Source organism: Symphalangus syndactylus, chromosome 7 (assembly GCF_028878055.3).
Source record: "Symphalangus syndactylus isolate Jambi chromosome 7, NHGRI_mSymSyn1-v2.1_pri, whole genome shotgun sequence".
NCBI classification, from domain to species: domain Eukaryota; kingdom Metazoa; phylum Chordata; class Mammalia; order Primates; family Hylobatidae; genus Symphalangus; species Symphalangus syndactylus.
Genome location: NC_072429.2, coordinates 45,405,525 through 45,418,224, shown reverse-complemented (window position 1 = coordinate 45,418,224; position 12,700 = coordinate 45,405,525). Strand labels below are relative to the sequence as shown.

Genomic DNA, 12,700 nt, shown 5'->3' with positions numbered 1-12,700 from the left:
CTGGCCTCAAACTCCTGGGATCAAGCAATCTGCCTGCCTCAGCCTCCCAAACTGCTAGGAGTACAGGCATGAGCCACTGTTGCCCCACCTTAAGCTCCATCTTGAACATGACTTTCTCTAAAAAAATTTTGTTTTCTCAACTGCCTATGATTGAGGTAAAATATACTTCTGCCTTCTACATTCTTTTCAGACTATCCAAAGCCATCATATTCTTCCCTTCTCGTGAAACGTTCCCTGATAAATGATACTTGCTCTCTGCTTTGATAAACTTATTTTCATGGTATTTGTTATCTATATCTCATCCAACAATTAATTATTCAATGTTTTGTGACATTACATACATATTATCTTGATCTTTTTAAAGCCTCTGTTATTTAATAAGTGTGGGTATTTCTCATCCCACCTAGATTTTGAACTTCAAGGGCATGGGCAAAAGAGTATTTCATTATATCACTCTCTTAATGGCTCTCATGATAGTAACATTCGCTACAAAATGGTTGATGCTGGCTATCCCAGGATAGTTGAGCAATACATAGAAAAAAACCAAGTAACTATTCTGGACAGACATAATTGTAAAATACTTTGTCCTATAGTGTAACTTGGTATCAAATTTTCAGAAAGTCATATGGGAATATCCCTGAAAGGAGAGTCAAGAACCTGACAAAGCTAGCTGCCTCTGAGCAGTGGAATGGGGTGTTTGAACACGACAGTGGGAGGAATACTTTTGAACACAACCTTTTTATACCATTTGAATTTTAAACCATATGAAAAGTATTACTTGGTACAAATAAACAAGAATTAAAACAAAAAAGTTACATGCAAAAGGTACAAAGAACTATAAAACACATTCACTCTTGGCTGGGTGCAGTGGCTCACACCTGTAATCCTAGCACTTTGGGAGGCTGAGGTGGGCAGATCACTTGAGCTCAGGAGTTTGAGACCAACCTGACCAACATGGCAAAACCCTGTCTCTACAAAAAAAATTCAAAAATTAGCCAGGCATGGTGGCATGCACCTGTAGTCCCTGCTACTCAGGAGGTTGATGTGGGAAAATCACCCTGAGCCCAGGAGGTTGAGGCTGTGGTGAGCTGTGATGGTGCCACTGCACTCCAGCCTGGATGACACAGTGAGACCCTGTCTCAAAAAAATTCACTGTTTTGGAGCTCAGTAGTCCCAGTTTGAGGAAGAAAAATACTAAATACACAAAGATTAATTATCTCAATAAATATTTATTGACTACCTATACGTGCCAGGCTCCATTCTGGGCAATGGAAATAAAAGAAGTGAACAAAATAGAGAAAGATTCTTGCCTTCATGGAACTTACGTTCTAACAAAAATAAATAAACTAGACCAATTAATAGATAAAATAGTATACTATATTATCATAGCTACTGTGAAAAGAAAGACAGGGAAAAGGATGGGGGGTTTGATGAGGGGGGGCAGGTTACAATTTTAGAGGGATGGTCAGGGAAGATCTCACTGTAAGTGACATCTGAGTAAAGACCTCTTAGAAACTGAGAGAGCAAGCCACATAAATATCCAGGGGAAAGGGGCAAAAGCATTCCAGGCAGAGGCAATAACAAATGCAAAGGCCTGAGATAGAGCACGTTGGATGTGTTGTTGAAGGAGGAGCAAAAACGTCACTAAGGCTAAAAGTAGATGGAATGAAAGGAAGAGCAGGAGATGAAGTGAGAGAAGTAGGTAAAGACAGATCACATAAAAAAAATAGGCCTGGCATGGTGGCTCATGCCTATAATCCAAGCACCTTAGGAGGCCGAGGTGGGAGGGTCACTTGAGTCCAGGTGTTTGAGACAAGCTTGGGCAACATAGTGAGACCCTGTCTCCATTTAAAAAAAAATTTAGCTAGGCGTGGTGGCATATGCCTGTAGTCCCAGCTACTTGGGAGGCTGAAGTAGGAGGATCACTCGAGCCCAGGAGGTTGAGGCTGCAGTGAGCCATGACTGTGCCACTGCACTCCAGCCTAGATGACAGAGTCCCTAGTCTCCAAAAAAAGAAAATCATACAAAAAATGAAAATTGGCCAGGCGCGGTGGCTCATGCCTGTAATCCCAGCACTTTGGGAGGCTGAGGCGGGCGGATCACCTGAGGTCGGGAGTTCAAGACCAGCCTGACCAACGTGAAGAAACCCCGTCTCTACTAAAAATACAAAATTAGCCGGGTGTGGTGGCACATGCCTGTAATCCTAGCTACTAGAGAGGCTGAGGCAGGAGAATCGCTTGAACCTGGGAGGCAGAGGTTGTGGTGAGCCAAGATCGTGCCATTGCACTGCAGCCTGGGCAACAAGAGCAAAACTCCGTCTCAAAAAAAAAAAAAAAAATTATGGTCAGATAAAAATGGAGACAAAACACATCCAGATTACATCACAAAAACTTAGAAGCAGGGAAGGAGAAAAAAAGTATCTCATTTTACATAGGAAAAGTGAAAAAATATACATACATTATTGATGTTGAGAAACAGAAAACCATACTCATTTTTTTCTGCTTGTAGTGAGAAAAACAAAACGTATAGATAAAGGAAGGGATGAAAATGTCATTTTTGTGGAAGATATGACTATATATAGCAATTCAAGACAACCCAAGGAAGAACTACAAGAATTAATCATTCAGTAAGGTTGACGGATAAAAGACAAGCATATGCACTTCCAGTTCCACCAAAATGGAGTAGCTTCATGTAGAGGAAATACTTAAGACAGTTATATTTAAAAAGTGAGGAGGGCAAAGAGACTTAAATGGAAAAAAAAAGTTTCTACACTCAACTTGGTAAAACACTGGGATAGGTTACATATTAGACTGGGATAGGTTATATACGTATATTGTAATACCTACAACAACATCTAAGAAAACTATATAAAGCAATATACTCAAATACTGTAAATAAATCAAAATAGAATCTTTGTTTTTGAGGGGTTTTGAGACAGGGTCCCATTTGGTCACCCAGGCTGGAGTGCAGTGGCTCAATCATGGTTCACTGCATCCTCAACCTCCTGAGCTCAGGCAATCCTCCCATCTCAGCTTCCCAGGTAGCTGAGACTACAGGCATGAGCCACCATGCCTGGCTAACTTTTTTTTTTTTTTTTTTTTTTTTTTTTTTTTTTTTTTTGAGACAGAGTCTTGCTCTGTCGCCCAGGCTGGAGTGCAGTGGCGCAATCTTGGCTCACTGCAAGCTCCACCTCCCGGGTTCACGCGATTAGCCAGGATGGTCTCAATCTCCTGACCTCGTGATCTGCCCGCCTCGGCCTCCCAAAGAGTTGGGATTACAGGCGTGAGCCACTGAGCTCGGCTTTTTGTTTGTTTGTTTGTTTTTTGAGACGGAGTCTCGCTCTGTCGCCCAGGCTGGAGTGCAGTGGCACAATCTCGGCTCACTGCAAGCTCCGCCTCCCGGGTTCACGCCATTCTCCTGCCTCAGCATCCCAAGTAACTGGGATTATAGGTACCCACCACCATGCAACCTCCGCCTCCTGGGTTCAGGTGATTCTCCTGCCTCAGCGTCCCGAGTAACTGGGATTACAGGAACCCACCACCATGCCCGGCTAATTTTTGTATTTTTAGTAGAGATGGGGTTTCACCATGTTGGCCAGGCTGGTCTCGAACTCCTGACTTCAGGTGATCCACCTGCCTTAGCCTCCCAAAGTGCTGGGATAACAGGCGTGAGCCACCGTGCCCAGCCCACCTGGCTAACATTTATATTTCTTGTAGAGACACAGTTTTGCCACGTTGCCCAGGCTGGGCTGGGCTGGGCTCAAGCAATCCACCAACCTCAACTTCCCAAAGTGCTGGGATTATAGACATGAGCCACCACACCCAGTCAATAGTTTTTCTTTTTCTTTTTCTTTTTTTTTGAGACGGAGTCTCGCTCTGTCGCCCAGGCTGGAGTGCAGTGGCGCGATCTCGGCTCACTGCAAGCTCCGCCTCCCGGGTTCACGCCATTCTCCTGCCTCAGCCTCTCCGATTAGCTGGGACTACAGGCACCTGCCACCACGCCCGGCTAATTTTTTTTTGTGTTTTTAGTAGAGACGGAGTTTCACCGTGGTCTCGATCTCCTGACCTCGTGATCCGCCCGCCTCGGCCTCCCAAAGTGCAGGGATTACAAGCATGAGCCACCGCGCCTGGCCAATAGTTTTTCATTAAAGATTTTTGCTACCATATTCATAAAAAATATTGCTCTATAGTTTTATGATGTCATTGTCTGATTTTGCCATCAGGGTAATACTAGCCTCATAAAATGAGATGTGAGCCAGGCGTGGTGGCTCACACCTGTAATCCCAGCACTTAAGGAGGCTGAGGCAGGCAGATCACTTGAGGCCAGGAGTTCGAGACCAGCTTGACCAACATGGTGAAATCCTGTCTCTACTAAAAATATTAAAAAATTAGCTGGGCATGGTGGCGCACACCTGTAATCCTAGCTATTTGGGAGGCTGAGGCACGAGAATCACTTAAACCCAGGAGGTGGAGGTTGCAGTGAGCAGAGATTGCCCCAGTGCACTCCAGCCTGGGCAACAGAGCAAGACCATGTGTCAAAAAAAAAAAAAAGAGTTGTGAAATATTCTATTTCTTGGAAGACTTTGCAAAGAATTAGTGTTAATTGTATTAATTCTTCATTAAATGTTGGGTGGAATTCAGTAGTGAAGATATCTGGGCCTTTTCTTTTTGGGTAGTTTTTTTTTTTCGGTATTTTTAGTAGAGACAGGTTTTCACCATGTTGGCCAAGGATGGTCTTGATCTCCTGACCTCGTGATCTGCCCGCCTTGGCCTCCCAAAGTGCTAGGATTACAGGAGTGAGCCACCGTGCCCCCAGCCTTTTTTGGGTAGTTTTTGACTAATGATTCAATCTCCTCACATGTTACAGATCTATTCAGATTGTTTATTTTTTCTTGCATCAGTTTTGGTAGTTTGTATATTTCTGGGAATTTGCCATTTCATCTGGGTTATCTAATTTGTTGGTGAACAGTTGTTCACAGCATTCTTTGTAATCCTCTTTATTTCCGGAAGGTTGGTAGTAATGTCTACTATTTCATTCTGATTCAAGTCTCTCTTTTTCTTGGTCAATCTGGCTAAAGTTTTATGAATTTTGTTATCTTTTTAAATAATAAGCTTTTGGTTTCACTGATTGTCTCTATTTTTTTTTTCTATTCTCTATTTTGTTAATTTCCTCCCTAATCTCTATTATTTCTTTCCTTCTGCTTGCTTTAGATTTAGTTTGCTCTTCTCTTTCTAGTGTCTTAAGGTTGAAGGTTAGGTTATTGATTTGAGATCATTCTTCTTCCTTACTATAAGCATTTACAGGTATAAATTACCCTCTACTGCTTTTTGTATATCCCGTAAGGCATAAGGTTTTTTTCTTTTTTTTGAGACAGAGTCTTGCTCTGTCGCCCAGGCTACAGCGCAGTGGCATGATCTCAGCCCACTGCAACCTCCGCCTCCTGGGTTCAAGCAATCCTCCTGTCTCAGCCTCCTTCTCGAGTAGCTGGGATTACAGGCACACGACACCATGCCTGGCTAACTTTTTTTTCTTTAGACGGAGTCTCGCTCTATCGCCCAGGCTAGAGTGAAGTGGCACAATCTCGGCTCACTGCAACCTACACCTCCCGGGGTCAAGCGATTCTTCTGTCTCAGCCTCCCGAGTAGCTGGGACTACAGGCGCCTGCCACATGCCCGGCTAATTTTTGTAGTTTTAGTAGAGACGGGGTTCCATCATACTGGCCAGGCTGGTCTCGAACTCCTGACCTCGTGATCCACCTGCCTCGGCCTCCCAAAGTGCTGGGATTACAGGCGTGAGCCACTGCGCCTGGCCTAAGTTTTGTATTTTTAGTAGTGATGGGGTTTCGCCATGTTGGCCAGGCTGGTCTCGAACTCCTCAGGTGATCCACTTGCCTTGGCCTCCCAAAGTGCTGGGATTACAGGCATAAGCCACTGCACCTGGTCTCAGGAAAATTTTTAAACAGACATGACACCAGCACTATCACCTATCAAAAGATGCCATTTCAGGCCGTGTGTGGTGGTTCACGCCTATAATCCCAGCACTTTGGGAGGCCGAGGTGGGCAGATCACTTGAGCTCAGGAGTTCGAGACCACCCTGGGCAACATGGTGAAACCCCATCTCTACTAAAATACAAAAAATTAGCCTGGTGTGGTGGCACTCGCCTATGGTCCCAGTTACTCTGGAGGCTGAGGCATGAGAATTGCTTGAGCCCAGGAGGGGGAAGTTGAAATGAGCTGAGATCACGCCACTGCACTCCAGCTTGGGCTATTTCATCAAATCTATGATGGCAGCAATTATAAAATACACACTATTTTATGCACCATTAAAAATGAGAGTCCTGCCAATGAAACTATGACATCCACTGCGAGAAACATCATGATTTCAGAGATGTTTAAAAAATCATACCAGCATTTGACAAAATTTAAAATCCTATTCATGATTTAAAACTCTAGGTAAACTTGGAATTAATGGGAACTTCCTCAACCTGATAAAGTACATTTATGAAAAATTTACAAATAACTTTATGCTTAATTGTGAAAGATTGAATTCTGAGACTCTAGAAACCAGAAACAAGGTAAAGATGTTTGCTGTCACTACTCTCTAAATTATATTTCTTTATATATATTTAAGGGCTGTGCACGGTGGCTCATGCCTGTAATCTCAGCACTTTGGGAGGCCAAGGCAGGTTGATCACTTGAAGTCAGGAGTTCGAGACCAGCCTGGCCAACATGGTGAAACCCTGTCTCTACTAAAAACACAAAAACTAGCTGGTGGTGGTGTGTGCCTGTAATCCCAGGTACTCGGGAGGCTGAGGCATGAGAATCGCTTGAACCCGGGAGGCGGAGGTTCTAGTGAGCCAAGATTGCGCCACTGCACTCCAGCCTGGGCAACAGAGCAAGATTCTGTCTAAAAAAAAAAAAAAAAAAAAGAAAGAAAAGAAAAAGAAAAAAGACAGAAAGAAAAAGAAATGAACAACTAGAAAAGTACCATAAGACAAAAGCAAACAAATAAATAGAAAAGAAGAGAAACACTTCAGTTATGTGAACAAAAGTTACATGACCAAACTGTATGCTAAAAACCACAAAACACTGATGAGAGAAATCAAAGACCTAAATAAATGGAAAGATACATGATGTTCATAGAACATAAAATTCAACATTGAAAGATGTATATTTTCCCCAAATCAATCTACAGATTCAACACATCCTTTCATCCTGTTAAACGGAATCACCATATGACCTAGCAAATCCACTCCTAAGGCATATACTCCCCAAAACCAAAAACAGCTACTCAAATGGATGCAAGTACATGCACATTCATAGCAGCTCTATTCAAAATAGACAAAAGGTAGAAATAGTCTAACTGTCCAGCAGGCGCAGTGGCTCACGCCTGTAATCCCAGCACTTTGGGAGGCCTTGGCAGGCGGATCATGAGGTCAGGAGTTCGAGACCAGCCTGACCAACATGGTGAAATGCCATTTCTACTAAAAATACAAAAAATTAGCCAGGCATGGTGGCACATGCCTGGAATCCCAGCTACTCGGGAGGCTGAGGCAAGAGAATCACTCGAACCCAGGAGGCAGAGGTTGCAGTGAGCCAAGATCGTGCCACTACACTCCAGACTGGGCAACAGAGTGGGACTCTGTCTTGGAAAAAAAAAGAAATTGTCTGTCTGTCAATTAATGCATAAACAAACTGTGGCATATGCAATGGAATATTATTCTGCCATAAAAAGTAATGAGCTACTGATAACATGATACAATGTGGAGAATTCTCAAAAACATCATGCTAAAGTGAAAGAAGCCAGACACAAAAGTCACATACATTATTTAACTTATATGAAATATTCAGAAGAGGTAAATCTATAGAGACACATATAGACTGGTGATTGTTAGGAGCTAAAGGGATGGAGGAATGAGGAGCAACTGCTTAAAGTGTAAAGGATTTCTTTTGGGAGTGATGAAAATGTTTTGGAACTGGATAGATATGATGGTTGTACATTATGAGTATACTAAATGCCACTAAATTGCTTGCTCTAAAATGGCTAATTTTATGTTGTGTGAATTTTATCTCAATAAAATTGTTTATTGTCTTACACGTTTAAAAACTAACTCAATTGGTGAAACTTGAATATGGATTGTATATTAGATAACAGTATCCTATCAATGATAAATTTTCTAAATGTGATAATTACACTGTGGTTATAGAACTTGTATTTAGAAGATACATGCTGAAGAATTTAAGGGTAAAAGGTCATGCTATTGATACTTCATCTCAGTTTAGTTAAAAAAAAAGAAAATGTTCATAGTAGCATTATTTATAATAGCCAAAAAGTGGAAACAAATGTGGTGTCATAAAAAGGAATGAAGTGCTAATACATGCTGCAACACGAACCTTGCAAGCATCATGATTAGTGAAAGAAACCAGACACAAAGGGCACATACTTTATTAATTATATTGACACAAAATGTCCATGACAAGCAAATCCATAAGATAGTAAGTAAAGTAGCAGTTGCCAAGTTGGGTGGAATGGGAAGTAGGGAGTGGCTGCTAGTGGATTCAGGGTTTCTTGTAAGTTCGACAAGAATGCTGTGGAATTAGATAGTGGTAATGGCTGGACAACTTTCTGAATACAGACTATCCCTGACTTAAGACAGTTCAACCTAACAATTTTTTTTTAGCTTATGATGGTGCAAAAGCCATATGCATTCAGTAGAAATTGTACTTCAAATTTTGATTCAAAATTCATTATCAACATTATAAAACTGGCTTTGTGTTAGATTATTTTGTCCAATTGTAAGCTAATATAAGTGTCCCGAGCATGTTTAAGGTAGGCTAGGCTAAGAAAGATGTTTGGTAAGTTAGGTGTTATTAAATGCGTTCCAACTTAACAATATTTTCGACTTACAATGGCTTTCAGGACATAATTCTATTGTAAATCAAGGAGCATCTGTATACACACAAAAAATGGGATTGTATACTTTAAAGATGAATTTTATCATATGTGAATTATATGTCAATACAATCAGTAAATAAATGTATACATGCATATAGACAAGCATGCATCTATACAATGGACCATAGAACTAAATGGAAAACCTAAAACTACCAAACATGTAGACGAGAACAGGGGAAAATCTTCACAGCTTTGAGGTGGTAATAATTTCTCAGGTAAGACACACAAAAAAGTATAAACCGACCGGGCGTGGTGGCTCACGCCTATAATCCCCGCACTTTGGGAGGCCGAGGCAGACAGATCACAAGGTCAGGAGATCGAGACCATCCTGGCTAACACGGTGAAACCCTGTCTCTAGTAAAAATACAAAAAATTAGCCGGGTGTGGTGGCGGGCACCTGTAGTCCCAGCTACTCGGGAGGCTGAGGCAGGAGAAGGTGTGAAACTGGGAAGCGGAGCTTGCAGTCAGCCGAGATCGTGCCACTGCACTCCAGCCTGGGCGACAAGAGTGAGACTCAAAAAAAAGAAAAGAAAAGAAAAAGAAAATAATACAAAACATCAAAAATTGATGAAGCAGACTTCACCAAAATTAAAAACTTCTGTTCTTTTGAAGACATTATTAAGAAATGAGAAGACAAGATTGGGAGAAAATATCTGCAAAACACTTATCCAATAAAGAACTAGTATACCCAACACAGATTAAAAAGTTATGACTCGATCATAAGAAAACAATCCAATTTTTAAAAATGGACAGAAGATTTGGGAAGTCACTTTACCAAAGAAGATATACAGATGGCAAATTAAGCACAGAAAAAGCTGCTCAATATCATCAGTTAGTCATGAAAACTATGTACTGGGAATTAAACTCATTAGGAATCAAAACTACAAAGTCTAACCTTTTAAAATCACTAAAAACAAAACAAAACTGATGAGACTTTAGTGTTAGTGAGGATGCAAAGCATTTGCAACTCTCATACATTGCTAGTGGAAATGAAAAATGGTATAGCCACTTTGGAAAACAGTTTGGCAGTTTCTTATACAGTTAAACATACATTTACCATACCATATGACCCAACAATCTCATCCCTAGGTGTTTATCCCTCCAAAATGAAAATATATTTGTCTAGACAAAATCCTGTGCCCAAATGTTTCTATCAGCTTTATTCATAATTGCCAAAAACTGGATACAACCCAAATGTCCATCAGCCAGTGAATGCACATAATAGACATTATGCTAAAATCAAAGAATCCAGACTGAAAAGGCTACTTAGTGTATGATTCTACTTATATAACAGTCTGGAAAAGACAAAACTGTCAGAAAATAGATGAGTGGTATGCCAGGGTTTGACAATAAGGAGGAGGACTGACAAATGAACATGAAGGAACTTTTTGGAGTGACTGTGATTATATGGCCGTATACATTTGTCAGCCATATAATACTGTACACATTAAAAGGGTGAATTTGACTATATATAAATTATATCTCAGCAAACCTGACTAAACAAATTGTATCTTCAAGGCCAATACAGTAGGATAAAGCTAAAATAACTATAATAGTGTGAGAACAGCTGCACACAGTGGTTCACGCCTATAATCCCAGCACTTTGGAAGGACAAGTGGTAGGACTGCTTGAGTCCAGGAGCTCGAGACCAGCCTAGGCGACACAGTCTGTCTCTACAAGAAATAAAAAATTAGTCAGGCATGGTGGCACATGCTTATAGTCCCAGCTACTTAGGAAGCTGAGGTAGGAGGATCCCCTGAGCCCAGAAGGCTGAGGCTGCTGTGAGCTGTGATTGTGCGACTGTACTCAGCCTGGGCAATAGAATGAGACCCTGTCTCAGAAAAAAAGCAACAACAAAAAACAGTGTGAGACGATGAGAGAACACATTAAGCAAATAAAGAAATAAAAGAAATTCCATAAACAGACATATATTTTAGGCTTTGTGGGCATATATTAATAGTTTTTGTTGCAACTACTCAACTCCGCTGGAATAATACAAAAATAGTCATTGACAATGACAATAGAATGGCTGTGTTCCAATAAAACCTTATTAACAAAACATGTTGGCCGTAGTTTGCTGACTCCTGGTCTAATCAATAGTGTTGGGAAGACCGGCTTTCCATTTTAAACGAATATAGTAAGATCCTAATTTTATGATATTCACAAAACTAAATTCTAGATACATTAAAAATCTAACTATAAAAAACAGAAATATAATCTTGAATAAATGAAAACTTCCCTAAGAATAACAAAAAATCAAGATGGTATAAAGTAAGATATATGAGACTCTGGGGCCAGGCACAGTGGCTCATGCCTGTATCCCAGCACTTTGGGAGGCTGAGGTGGGCAGATCACCTGACGTCAGGAGTTTGAGTGCAGCCTGGCCAACATGGCGAAACCCTGTCTAAAACTATAAAACTATAAAACTATGAAAATTAGCCAGGTGTGGTGGTGCATGCCTGTAATCCCAGCTACTCGGGAGGCCAAGGCAGGATAACTGCTTGAACTCAGGAGGCAGACGCTGAAGTGAGCCAAAACTCCATCTCAAAAAACAAACAAACAAAACATGAGACTAGCCAGGCGTGGTGGCTCACACCTGTAATCACAGCACTTTGGGAGGCCGAGGCAGGTGGATCACGAGGTCAGGAGTTCAAGACCAGCCTGACCAACATGGTGAAACCCCATCTCTACTAAAAATATAAAAATGAGTCGAGCGTGATGGCAGGCGCCTGTAATCCCAGCTATTTGGGAGGCCGAGGCAGGAGAATTGCTTGAACCCGAGAGGTAGAGGTTGCTGTGAGCTGAGATCGTGCCACTGCACTCCAGCCTGGGTGACAGAATGAGACTCTGTCTGGAAAAAAAAAAAAAAAAAAGAGAGAGAGAGAGACTCTCTTCCTTAAGCTGGGAGCACAAAAGGCTATATCCTTAAAGTTGAATAACAGGCTCACAGCTGAAAGCCTTAGAAAGACTACCCTCTAGGAACAGGGTGAAAGAGGTAGATCAAGCTTTTCCAAAACCACAACCATGTATTGGCACAGCTCAATTCCTGACTGGATTAACACAATCAGCCTCTACTATTATCTGTCTAGAGAGGAAAGTGTGACTTCTCTTTTCAGAGAAAAGTAACATCATCTGGAGTTTCCACCATTGTTATATGCAATGCCTGGGCATTTAATCAAAATTACTAGGAATGTCAAAGGGGAGGATCATTTGCCCAAAGTTCAAGGAACAAACCAATAGGAACATATTCACATACAACTCAGACATTAGTTTCCCAACAAAGACTTTAAAATCACTCTGGTTAACATGTTCTGGAATATAGAGGAAAAAATAAAAATAAATGAAGACGGAGAAGTTCATCAGAGAAGTAGAATTTACTTTCAAAAAATCTATGAACATTCAGCCAGGCGCAGTGGCTCACGCCTGTAATCCCAGCACTTTGGGTGGCCAAGGCAGGCAGATCATGAGGTCAGGAGATCAAGACCAACCTGGTTAACACGGTGAAACCCCGTCTCTACTAAAAATACAAAAAATTGGCCGGCATCGTGGCAGGCGCCTGTAGTCCCAGCTACTCGGGAAGCTGAGGCAGGAGAATGGCGTGAACCCAGGAGGCAGAGCTTGCAGTGAGCCAAGATCGTGGCACTGCACTCCAGCCTGGGCGACAGAGCGAGACTCCGTCTCAAAAATAAATAAATAAAAATAAAAAATAAAAATCTATGAATGTTCTACAACTAAAAAATATTAA

At 41.4% G+C, this 12,700-nt stretch overlaps 1 protein-coding gene across 5 annotated transcripts in view; it reads right to left on the bottom strand.

Moving 5' to 3' along the window:
• DIAPH1 (diaphanous related formin 1) overlaps positions 1–12,700 on the bottom strand; it is a 107,898-nt gene that overhangs the window by 20,433 nt on the left and 74,765 nt on the right. The window lies entirely within an intron of this gene.